The sequence below is a fragment of the Equus caballus genome, chromosome 6, assembly GCF_041296265.1.
Source record: "Equus caballus isolate H_3958 breed thoroughbred chromosome 6, TB-T2T, whole genome shotgun sequence".
In the NCBI taxonomy this organism is placed as follows: Eukaryota; Metazoa; Chordata; class Mammalia; order Perissodactyla; family Equidae; genus Equus; species Equus caballus.
The window spans coordinates 96,038,336-96,049,888 of NC_091689.1; the positions used below are offsets into that span (position 1 = coordinate 96,038,336).

The 11,553-nt window shown below is 46.0% G+C and overlaps 1 long non-coding RNA gene across 4 annotated transcripts; it reads right to left on the minus strand.

Moving 5' to 3' along the window:
- Nucleotides 1-1,074: 1,074 nt before the first annotated feature.
- On the minus strand, nt 1,075-9,737 carry LOC138924709 (uncharacterized). 4 transcript variants are annotated; one of them, XR_011439812.1, is made up of 4 exons: nt 9,686-9,722; nt 8,995-9,074; nt 4,251-5,163; nt 1,075-2,898 (listed from the first exon to the last, which is right to left on the minus strand). It is a non-coding gene; the product is annotated as an uncharacterized lncRNA (long non-coding RNA). The 4 variants fall into 4 exon arrangements; XR_011439814.1 differs by having other exon boundaries at nt 9,586-9,701; XR_011439816.1 differs by lacking the exon at nt 8,995-9,074 and having other exon boundaries at nt 1,076-2,898; nt 9,686-9,737.
- Between the last annotated feature and the right edge of the window lie 1,816 nt (nt 9,738-11,553).

Below are 11,553 nucleotides of genomic sequence, written 5' to 3' on the forward strand. Positions count from 1 at the left end.
CTATCCTTTCAAAGATCAGCCAAATATGCTTATAATTGGAAGTATGCATTCTTCTTTGCAGACTTGAATGCTGACAAAAGAGAAGTTTAAATTGATGGCATTTCTACCTAATTCGTTCATCAAATATTTATTGAGGAACTATGCCTCAGGCACTGTTCTAGGTACTGAAAAACAGTCATGGAAAAAAGAAAAAGTCCCTGCCCTCATAAAGCATACATTGTGGGTTGTATCCATTGTGGTTGTACCCATTGTGCGTGTATCACTAAGCGTGTATCCATTGTGGGTGTATCCATTGTAGGTGTATCCATTGTGGTTGTACCCATTGTGAGTGTATCATTGTGGGTATATCCATTGTGGGAGTATACACTGTGGGGTATATCCATTGTGGATGTATCCATTGTGGGTGTATCCATTGTGGGTGTATCATTGTGGGTGTATCCATTGTGGGTGCACCCATTGTGGGTGTATCATTGTGGGTGTATCCATTGTGGGTGTATCATTGTGGGTGTATCCATTGTGGGTGCACCCATTGTGGATGTATCCATTGTGGGTGTATCCATTGTGGGTGTATCATTGTGGGTGTATCCATTGTGGGTGCACCCATTGTGGGTGTATCATTGTGGGTGTATCCATTGTGGGTGTATCATTGTGGGTGTATCCATTGTGGGGTTTATCCATTATGGAGTGTATCCATTGTGGGTGTATCCATTGTGGGTGTATCCATTGTGGGTGTGTCCATTGTTTGGGGAGAGGAAGAGAAAACAAGTGAATAAAATACATGTGGCAAAGAGAAAACCCTTGAAACAGGGTCAGGGAAGGCCTCAGCAAGAGGCTACATTGAGCCAAGATCTCAAGGAGATGAAGGCCTCCTAAGGGGAGCATTCGGGGCAAAGGACCCAGGAGACGCAGAAGCTGGGGCAGGACACGCACGGTGCACTGGAGGAACAGCAATGGACTGTGGGGCTGCAGCAAGGCGAGCGAGGCAGGGTGGACAGCACCGAAGTTCAGAGAGCTCGGGACACGAGGGGACCCAGAGCACGCCCATCTTCCAGGAGCTCTGGCCCTCTCGGGACTTGGACTCTTCCTCGGCTCATGGGAAACTTGGAGAGTTTTGAAAAGAGGAGAGACACAATCCATCTCACTTGCCTTTTCAAGAGCTCAGCATGGCCAGCGTGTGGAGAACCAGCAAAACGGGGCAAGGGAGACAGGTGAGAGGTATTTCTGTAACTCAGGTGAGACCGCGGCGCCTCTGATCGTGCTGATATTAGTGGCAGTAGTGAGAACTGGATGGCTTTTGGACATTTTGGGATGTATAACCAACAGCATTGGCAGATGGAGGGGCTGTGAGGGGGAAGAGCCAGAGAGAAATCAAGAATAGTCCAAGGCTTTAGCCGAGCATCTGAAGGCTGGAGTTGCAATTTGCTCAGATAGGGAATGCACCGGGATAAACAGGTTTGGAGAGGTGGAACCAGACATGCAACATGAGACAGGTGAAGTTCGAGATCCCTGTTTATTAGACATCTAAGCAGCGATGCTGAATACAGTTTGCTTTAGGACTCTTCTCTGTCCTGAACACACTCCTTCAGCTCCGTGCTTCGGTGGTGCTAAGATGATTTGAATTGCCTCTTGATATAAACATGTATATGAACTTTCATAAGAAGTTGAGAACCTCAACACTGCTTTCAGAGAAAGCAAACTACTGACAGTAAGAATAGAACTTGTTTCCTTCTAGCAAGTAGAAAGACTCCCCCAGTGCAGCTACTCTGACCACAGCAGGTCGCCAACGGGCCAAGGGTGCAGCCTGCCCCACTGTTAGGTCTCACAGCAGTGTTTTAGGGTCTCCACGCTCTTTGGTACTAAGTCTAAATTGGTTTGATTTTCAAGCACAAGGGAAAACAATGTTTCTTGTGCTGGCTATGTATTTCTGCACAAAACTAGTCTGAAGGGCCCAGCATGAAGACTCGAATTGCAATTGACCTCTGTCAGGCAAGGCAGTTGCACCAAGAAGGGAGCCTAAGAAATGAAAAGGAGGAAGTGTGGGGATAAATCTGGAGCCACAGGGAAAGGCAGTGAGGAAATGTCAGGAAATGCGAACTCAAAGCGGAGGTTAAAAACCCAAATGCCTGCTGGAGAGAGGCAGTTAATGTCACTGGGTAAAGGCAGGCTGGCGCACGCACGCACATGTGCACACACACACATGCACACATGCACAATAACAGGAAGTGGTCGGGACTGTGGGATCAGCAGGGCTCAGGTTTCCTCCGAAAGGGAGTGGGGGCCTTCAGTGCTGCGCAGGAGAGCAGCGCAGCCAGTTCTTGCCTTATTTCCAGAAAAGCCACCTATCTAGACACGTATGTGAAATCTCCTGGTTTTTAAATGTTAGCAGTTAGTTCACATGCTCAGCTAGCACTGCCAAACAACGTATCTGTAAGCTACTTTTGGTCTTTAGGCCCCCACTTCACAACTTCTGACATTGCCATGTACACACAAATAGTGTTAGTTATTGACTCAACTGAGCTGTTAAATTCCAACCTAGTTAGGACAATTATTTCTCCTACACAGGAGAAACTATTCGTTTTTGTACATGATCTGAAACTTCTGTTTCAATATGAAGTCCTAACATTCAAATACAAAAGGCTAAAAGCAAAGTAGTAATACAATAAAAATAACCCCTAACCTTTCGGGAGTTTCAAAAATGAAATTGTTGACTTTTGTTACGACTTTGGCATAAATCTTCTCCAATTCAGGTTAAGCCTACCTTACACTAAGCATGATGTCGAACAGGTCAGAGTCAGCCCTGCTGTTTCCCAAACGTTTTGCAGGATTCTCCTGGAGTATTTTTTTAAGGATGTTCAGCTTCAGCAATTATATCGGCTGATGGGAAAGGACTGGTTCTGACTGGAACGAACAAGCGGAAGGAGAGATTTTCATTATGATTAAGGCTAGTCTTCATAGTCATTTCTAGTAACTCATTTTCCCCATCATTCTATATAGAAATCTTCATTGAAAAGCAAGAATACTGGAAGATTGAATAGATTTGGGGGAATTCTTAAACAAATTCGTTTGGATCCTGTGATAACCTCCAAGGCAGGACAGCCTAAGCAGGCCGCTGGACCCTTGCCCAGGTGCGGCGATGTGAGGGGGATCTGAGAAGAGTTCTGTCTTCCAGGGAACTTTCCAAAGAGACTCTCGCCCCATGGATGCTTCATTTCTGCTCATACAGATAGACTGAGGTTGGGGGGGAGGGCTTCATTTTTTTTCTAAAATAATTGAGAGAGCAAATATCCCCAGAGTTGGGAAATATCTTAAAACTCTTATCAGCTAACACCTTAGGTGGGAGAGGGACTTCTTTTTCCCCAACAGGAGCAGGGAGCTAAGAAAGCAAGACCAGGAAGTAATGGCAGAGCTCCAGAAGTCTGGAAAGGGGGTGGCCTGGAGGTGCGAGGGTATCAGTGAGCTCTGCCTGGTGCTGGCTCCGGTTCCCAGGACAGCACGGGTGTGGCTAGTCTTCAAGTCACTATTCACATGATCTCACCAGTGGCAAATAAAAATGTCCTCAGGTTTTTTTAGGGGATTAAAATCAGATCATCTATTGCTTGAGATGAAACTACAAAGTGACTTAGAATTCAGAGAGAGGAATGACCGTTTTAGTTAACTTCACCCACACCCCTATTTTACAGATAATCTCCAGTCTTCTCAGGAAAACTTTTAATGATGAGGGAAAGAATGCATGGAGAGCTACGGAGGAAAGAGTGAGGTGGGAAGAGTTTTGCTCAAGGGGAAGCTGACGGATGTGTTGTGGTCATTTACCCGTAAATTCAGCAGATCTTTCTGTGCCAACTTTGGGGAGATTTGCTGACATGGGATCAGAGGGGGTAAGCCTGAGGTTGGAAGCTGCTGTGAAAGCTTGGCCCTTCTCACAAATAAGGAAGTTCTCAGTCCGCTGTGGGCTCCAGGGCAAGAGCCAGCTAGCCTGTGTCTACTCAGTGTCTTCTCTGACACTTTGTAAGACCTTGTGGGACTTCAGGATGTTAGCATCTCCCCTGGACGTACTCTTCCTACACTGTCCCTTTCGACACCGTTTGCTACCACTTAGCTCCGTGTGGAACACCTTTTACTACAAAAAGGAGGGGCGAGGCATCTTGCTCTATCCCAGCGCCTTATCAGCCCAGAAAATATGATTTCTTTCTAAAGAGCCATCACGTTATTTCATTCTTGTTAATACCTGTGGGTTGTGGATACTTACTCACCTCATGGGGTCTAACAGTCATCAACTCGCAACAGCTGTAGATAAAGGGGTGCTCTCATCAAAAGATTGTGTTGACTTTTCATTTCTCAAAGAGGGAAAACTCACTAAGTACCATGTTGTAGACATGTTTTTGTTTGTTCCAAAGGTCTGAAACCGACAGTAATTTCTTGGCGTTAGATAATCTTTCTCTATCGAGTGAGACCCTTAGTTGATGTTCCCATTGACAAATATGATGGCACTTGACTGGATCACATCAGAAAGGAGTGATTCTGCGCCAGTTCACATACTTGATAGAGCATTTCTTTGCATAAATTCCCTGGGTCTTTCTTCATTTTTCCCCAGAGGCTGTCTTAATAGCTCAGTAGCCAGAGGAAGCAATTCTGTTCAACAGAGATGGGTCCATAAGGGAAGGTGAAATGAAGGCCGAGCTGGGAAACAGCACCATGGAAACAGACAGGATAGCAATGAGCAAACCCTGGATGCCGCTTGGGCGGAGTGTGCTGATGGTAGGAGAAGATTCCTCTTCCTTTCCACTCCCCAGCCACGAAGGGGCGTGCAGAAGTATCACCATAGAAGATGCAGGTGCCGCTGCCAGGTCAGGTGGAACTGTGTGGCATCCTCCAGGCCCCACGGCAACATGCAGTCCATCTGGGTGGGTAAGAGTGAGCTTCCGCATCAGATTTCCCTGAATCCAAATCCATTCATTGCCCATTACTAACAAGTCATTAGCCATCCGCAGCCTCCTTGTCTCTCAAATCAGGATGATGACACACCTGCCACAGAGGGTTGTGTGAGATTCGAGGAGATGCCTCAGGCACAACACAGCACGGAGCTTGATGCATAGCTCAAGGAGTCGAGGAACTCTTCCCTCAGAGGTCCGTGTTATACAAAACGTTTGGGGGGTTCCTCACTCGCTGTGGATGAGGCAAGAGGAGAGGACATCAGAACACAGTGTGAGAGCAGAGAAAAGGGAAAACAGGTGACGGGAATGGAACAAGCCCAGCGAGAGAGTGAACACAAAGAGCTCTGAATGGATGGGGGTGGACAGAGAAGCAGGAAGAACTCTTAGATCAGGCGAGCCCCAGGTGAGCCCCAGCTGATCTACAGGGGAGCTACAGGTGAGCTACAGGTGAGCCCCAGGTGTAACCATGTGTGTTAGAAGAGAGGCATTTCCTTCTAGCGCCCCAGTCCCACTGCCGCGTTCCATTCCTCACCTTCATCTCATGCCTAGCCTCACCTCACACGTTTCATGATAGCCCTCTCCTTCCTTATAGAAATTTTTATGCGCTTTCTCCCACTTCTCCTCTCTGACTCTTGCTCTCTCTCCACACCCATTTCTTCCTCTTCTTTCCTACCAGTACCTCCACTACGATTTATTTCTCTTGTGCCGTTCTTTTAAAGCATTGCTTTCTCTAGCCTGACAGCTAATATTTTTTGTTCCTTCCTGGTCATGAGAAAACTGTTTTTTTCTTTCTCCAAACTTAAAAAACTCCCTCTTAATCTCTTCTTTATATCGGCTACTATCTGCCCACCAGTAGTTCATCATGTCCTGGCTAGTTTTTATTATTTGTGCCGGATGGAGACGCTGGTCAAGGGCCATTCGCCTGCACACGTGCTCAATGCAAGTGTTCGCTTACAGGCCTTTAGGTTTTCCGTATTTCAAAACCTTCATGAGAGAACGCTGCGCTGTGAACAGTGGGCCTGTCCAAAATCATCTCTGACGAACAAGCACAATGTGTTGTCTATAATGATGAAGCAGCTTCTCTTCAATCAAAGACATTCTGGAAAATGAAAGTGTTAAAAATTGTCTAGGACTACTTAACAATAATTTCCCAAATTATTCAAGCACCAGAAATAATTTCTCTTGCTCTTGCCAAGCTAACTGAAGACAAAATTACTGAGACCCTAGTGGATAGGGTACTGGGAATAACCAGAGAGCTGAATGACCTCATAAACATGAGCAGCTTCTCTGAAGAGCTCATTTTGTGACCTGAAATGTTATTTGGAGTACTAATGAGATTGAGGTGATAATTGTGGTGATCTGGTCAAATGTCTACCCAGAGCTGGAAGCAGCAGCTACATAGACTCTACAGCCCGGGTACTTGCCTTGTCACTTAGCTGTGTGATTTTGGGCAAACTACTTGACCTCTCCATGCTTCAGTTTCCTCACTCTAAAATGGAAGCAGTAATAGGACCTTCCTCACAGATGGTCGTGAGAAGTATGTTAGTTTACATGGCTAAAATTCTTAGATTACTACCTGGACATGTAAGTGCCTTATATAATTATTAGCTATATTTTGAGGGTACTCAGGCAGCTAAGATGTCACCAATGCACTATTACTCTTTTGTGGGGGGGTCCCCTCAGACTTAGACAGCTTGCTGCGTTCTTTCCATCTAGTTCAGGTCTCGGAAGCCCTCAGAACCAGAGTCAGTTTAGCATCTTTGGCTTTTTCTGAGAGTAGGGCCATTCTGACCCAGACTCTTCTGAATTCTCCCTATATCAGACCTATATCCGAGGATACCAAAAGCTGCATCCCCAGGCTTGGTTTATGGAGGCCTGGAGCAAGAGGGCCCAAAGATGCAGGGACGGCTCCTACCTCCAAAGTATATGGGACCTGAATGCCCAGGGCTACCTAGTGAACTGGGGCACAGATCATTCCAGAGCCTGCGGTGTTCATGAATGTCCCTCTCCTTCGTCTCCTTATAATACCTCTTTAAAAGCAATATCTTCAGATTTTTGCATTTTCTTTTAAAGACGTAAACCCCTTAGTTTGAATTTGAACATTCTGTACCCAACATCAGTTAGAAGCCATGGTATGGATCCTCATCGTAGAGGAGACATCAGTTAATAAAACTGGGTTCCAAGACACAGCATTTCTTCCTCATTTTTAATACCTCATGCTGTCCCTGAGTGATTGATAAATTTTGTCTACAGACCACAGGGAAAGGACATAACGGAGGAATCTTTCTGGATTCCAAGTTTTCCTGAACTTTTATCCCTTAATTATGTCTCACTTTACTGATCTTTTTTTAATGAGCTTTATTGCAAAATGCCTAGATAGGCAGCTTTAAGAATTGCGTATGCTTCCAAAACCCAAAGGTAGCAAGCAAAACATCTGGCCCTTCCATTACTTCTGGCCTCTCCTTACTTCAAAGGCCCCTCTCTAGAGAGAGCATCAAAATGAACAGCACCTGCCCTGCCTCCCTGTGGCACCACCCGCAGCTGCTTCTGGAAACCACCTCCAAACTGGACTTTCCTCTCTCCCCGCCCTCCCCACTCCGGTCTCTCTAATGTGCTACAGCCAAATTGATCTGCCTTCCTTGCTTAGCACTTTCCTCAGGTCAGCTTGCTGCTCAGAAGTCTTCAGCGGTTTCTCATTTCCACCCACGCAAAGTGGAAACCCCTCTCTTGGGCTTCCCCTGCAGTCCCTGACCCCATGCGCCCCACTCCACTCCTGCCATCTTGTTCCCTGGTCCTCCTCAGGCCTCAGCTTTGCTCTGGGGGCCACAGCTGCTTCTGCACTGTATCCCGCTTCTCTGCCTTCACTCACACCCTCCAAGGGCCTGGGTGATTCCTCCTCTGCTTCAGAGAACTCTGCCCATTTTCAGAGGCCCAGACCAAATGCTGTCTCCTCCAGGAATCCCACTGTGACTCCTCCAACAAACACAGATGCTCCTAGCTCTCCAGAGTTATATGGCAGTGAGATTCCACAACCTACACTATCTAGGGCTTGCATAGAAGTTGCCTCTGAGTCATTCAGGATCTGGCAGAAAAACATGGCACAATCAGGGCTTAATTGAAGGACCATGTACAAGAGTGTGGGGAGGCTGATGGGGGTGAGCAAGGGAGAAGGAAGTGGCATAGAGCTAGCAACAGCAAGAAGCCCTCTGGCCTGCAGGCTTAGAGGGCAGGCGACTGGACCATGTCCAGACTCCAAGGGAGCAGCTATGACTGTAGGAAAGGGCTGCCTGACAGAGCTGAGGTCTTCAGTCAAAGGACGGTGGCAAGCTGGCATGAGGGAAGCCAGGGAGATAAACAGGCTGACCTCATTGTCCTTGAGTTCTTGGCTGTCTTGCCAGAACTTTCCATTGGCAAAATCCAATTGGAGGCTAGCGGGCAAGGGAGCCCACTAATGGTGTCTGTTAAGCCTACTGGGGTGGGAAAGAGTGGATCTGCAGGGCAACAGGAGAAGAGGCAACACATGCTCTTTCTGTGAGGTGGAAGTGTTTCCCAGAGCATGAGTTTTCTCCAAACCAGATGGAAGGCCCCTTGAGGATAGAGACCTTGTCTGGTGTTTGAGCCTTACCTTCCACAGTGCTTAGTTCAGTGGGAATTAGAAAGGGTGTAAAAGTCCCTATACATTGAGACTGTACAAAAGAGTCAGCTGGTACCTCCCACTCTTGGTTTGGCATCTTTTCAAGCACTTAACCCAACCCTTGGTTTCCCATCTCACTCAAGGCAAAATCCAAATTCCTTCATGTGGCCCAGATCCCAGCAGCCCCTCCAACCTCATCTCCGTGACTTTCCCTCTTGCCTGCTTCACTGCTCCAGCCACCCTCCCTTTTGCTGTGCCCCAAAGACGTTTCCACTTCAGGGCCTTCTCCTCCCCTGGGCCGTCTGTCTGGAGACCTCCACAGGCTTTTCACTTCTTTCAAGTCTTCTAAAACGTCACCTCCTTAGGGAGGCCTTCACCAATGACCCTAAGTAAAATAGTGCCACTGCCCATCTCTCCATGCCGTCTTACCTCACTTCACTTCCATGTGGTCCTCGTCACCCCCTGGCATGCGATATAGGTATCGTTCGCTACTTGTCACTCTCCCTGCACTAGAATACAAGATCCGTGGAGTAAGGACTTTATCTGCCTTGTTCCAGATGCCTAGATCAGTGCCTGACACATAGTGGGAGATTATCAATTGATTATATATATAAAATGGGTCCATCAATTAGTGGACTTGGGTCCCTTTTCATAGGTTATCGGAGGTCTTGACAATTTGAATGTGGATGTTTGTCCTTACCCCATCCTTGCCTAAAATAAACTCAGTTCCGCTCAGTAAGTTTTATGGGGTTTGCGCATAGGCAAACCAGCAGCAGTGCCCAGCGCAGCCCTCACAAAGCTCATGGAACTGGCTCCTCCTCCCACTTGTCCCTTCCTAGCTACCAGACAGCATTATTTTGGTTAGAGTGGTTCTGGACCTTAGCGATGGACACAAGGCAGGTGCCACCAGGTAATGGTGTTGTCCTGAAGGGAGCCACATCTACATTACCCACAGGTCTATGTTACCCAAAATGAGTCAGCTCCTTAGTAATTTACCAAGTTGCTGTGAAAGACCCGTACCTTGTTTCACATTTGCACAGCTGGTAGAGTTTTGGATAATTCTTTGTCTATCATCCGTCATCCTAACTTTATGAAGATAACAAACAATACCACCACTCACCCTGCCGCTTCAAGCTTCCTCTGTTCTGAAGTGCTCACACTTCCCCCAGAAGGCACTGTGCTTTCTTATTTCTCGGTGCCTCTGCACATCCTGTTCTCCTGCCTGGAACGGACTCGCCTGGCTTGTCTGCCTGGCGAACTTCCAAGCATCTTTAAAACCACAGCCCCGTTGACGCCAGTCATCGTGTAAATGGAACTTAGCGCTCCTTCCTAGGGGCCATCATGCCTCCTAGATGCCTCTGTTTCCACCCCATCACATCATCCAATGTCTCGTCTCCCCTACCAGACCCTGGAGTTCTTAACAGCAAGGGCCAGACCCAGGGATTATTCACTAAACTGTGTAGCTTCAGTACTAATAATGTCACAAATATGTTAGGTGCTCACTTTATTGCTTAAGCGAATAAAAGAATGAGGTCCTAATAGATTGACAGACTGAAGCCTAGCCTACCTCACCTGATGAGTCATCATATCCCCCAGGCCTTACACACACTGGGATAAAAGGTTTAAATAAATGAACGTGTTTTGAAACCAGATATTTTCTCATTCATTTCCAATTTTCTCTGTTATCAGGACTTCTCCAGTGAAAAATCACCTTCCTTCCACTCCCAGTACCCCAAAGTTTCTTTCTCCGTAACCCTGTTACGTCCTGCCTCCCTGCTTGTTATTTGAATTTGGATTTATAAACACACAGAACAGGTGGAGTGTACACAATGGGCAAGGCCAGGAGCAGGGTCTTCCTAATTGACTGGAGCCCCCAAGGAGACTCCTATTTAACATCGATACAAATCCAGCCCAGAGAGGAGTTGTGAAGATTAACCATGACAATATTTGTGAAAGGGTTTTATAAAGAGGTACATGCACAGTACAATTAATAATGACGCATGAAAGCAATAAAGTTTGAGGGTAATAACTCCTAGAATTTATCCACTGCCTTCTCCTCAAAGCTCAGGGAGTGTGTTTGTGCTTCTCTCTCCCCGACACTAACTCAGGTTGAGGTCATCACTATTGAACAGAAGGAGAGAAACCCAAGCCATGGTAAATAGTAATTTAGAGGTCAGTAAGAATAGAATTTTGAAAGGTGTACCGTTTATAACTAAAATAGCTAAAGAGTAGGCTGATTGCATTCCTTAAGGTAAGAAACAAAAAAATATAAAATTGAAATCATACTTGTCATGGCTTAGAACAATATAGGAAAAGTTCTCTAAACATATATTTTTCTTTCTTTGATTAAAGTTAATGATTCTTTGTGTCCCCTTGTAAAAAAAGATGTTAGTGCTTCTTTTCCTCAGGTTTAACGTGGAAACTAATATGACTAATTTGGATTTCACAAACTATGACTGCCAGTAGTCAGCATTTTTCCTACGCAGGAAAAAGCAGTAGCATATTTAGCTTCTGTTGAAGTATTGTAAGAATAATTTGAGTGAAAAGGGGTGACCGGTTACATTAAAATTGAATTTTTTGCTTCACATTTTTCATTTGAACATCAATTGCATGGAAGACTCAAAAAAAGGAAAAACAGTATGAAAATAATTGTTTTGAAAGGCAACGAAGCAAAAGCGGGATAGATGAGTTTTCTTAAAAAGCCGAGGTGGCGTAATAGCGTAATGAAGTCAGACCGGGAGTCAGAGAATGAGTCTAGCTTCATCTCTGCTACTAAGTGGTCCCCTTTCTTATGGTTAATTCTGAACACGAAATATGTTTCCCCAAGTGAATCTGAGTGCGCTGGTCTCTGACAAGCAAAGGGAATCTCTCTTGCTGGGACCAGATTAGGGCATCTTTCCCTCCAAGGCATGTTATTGGGTTATTTCACTCTGGTTCTACTTTATGAGGAGAAGGCATCAAGAGGATTTGACAGAGGAACACATTACT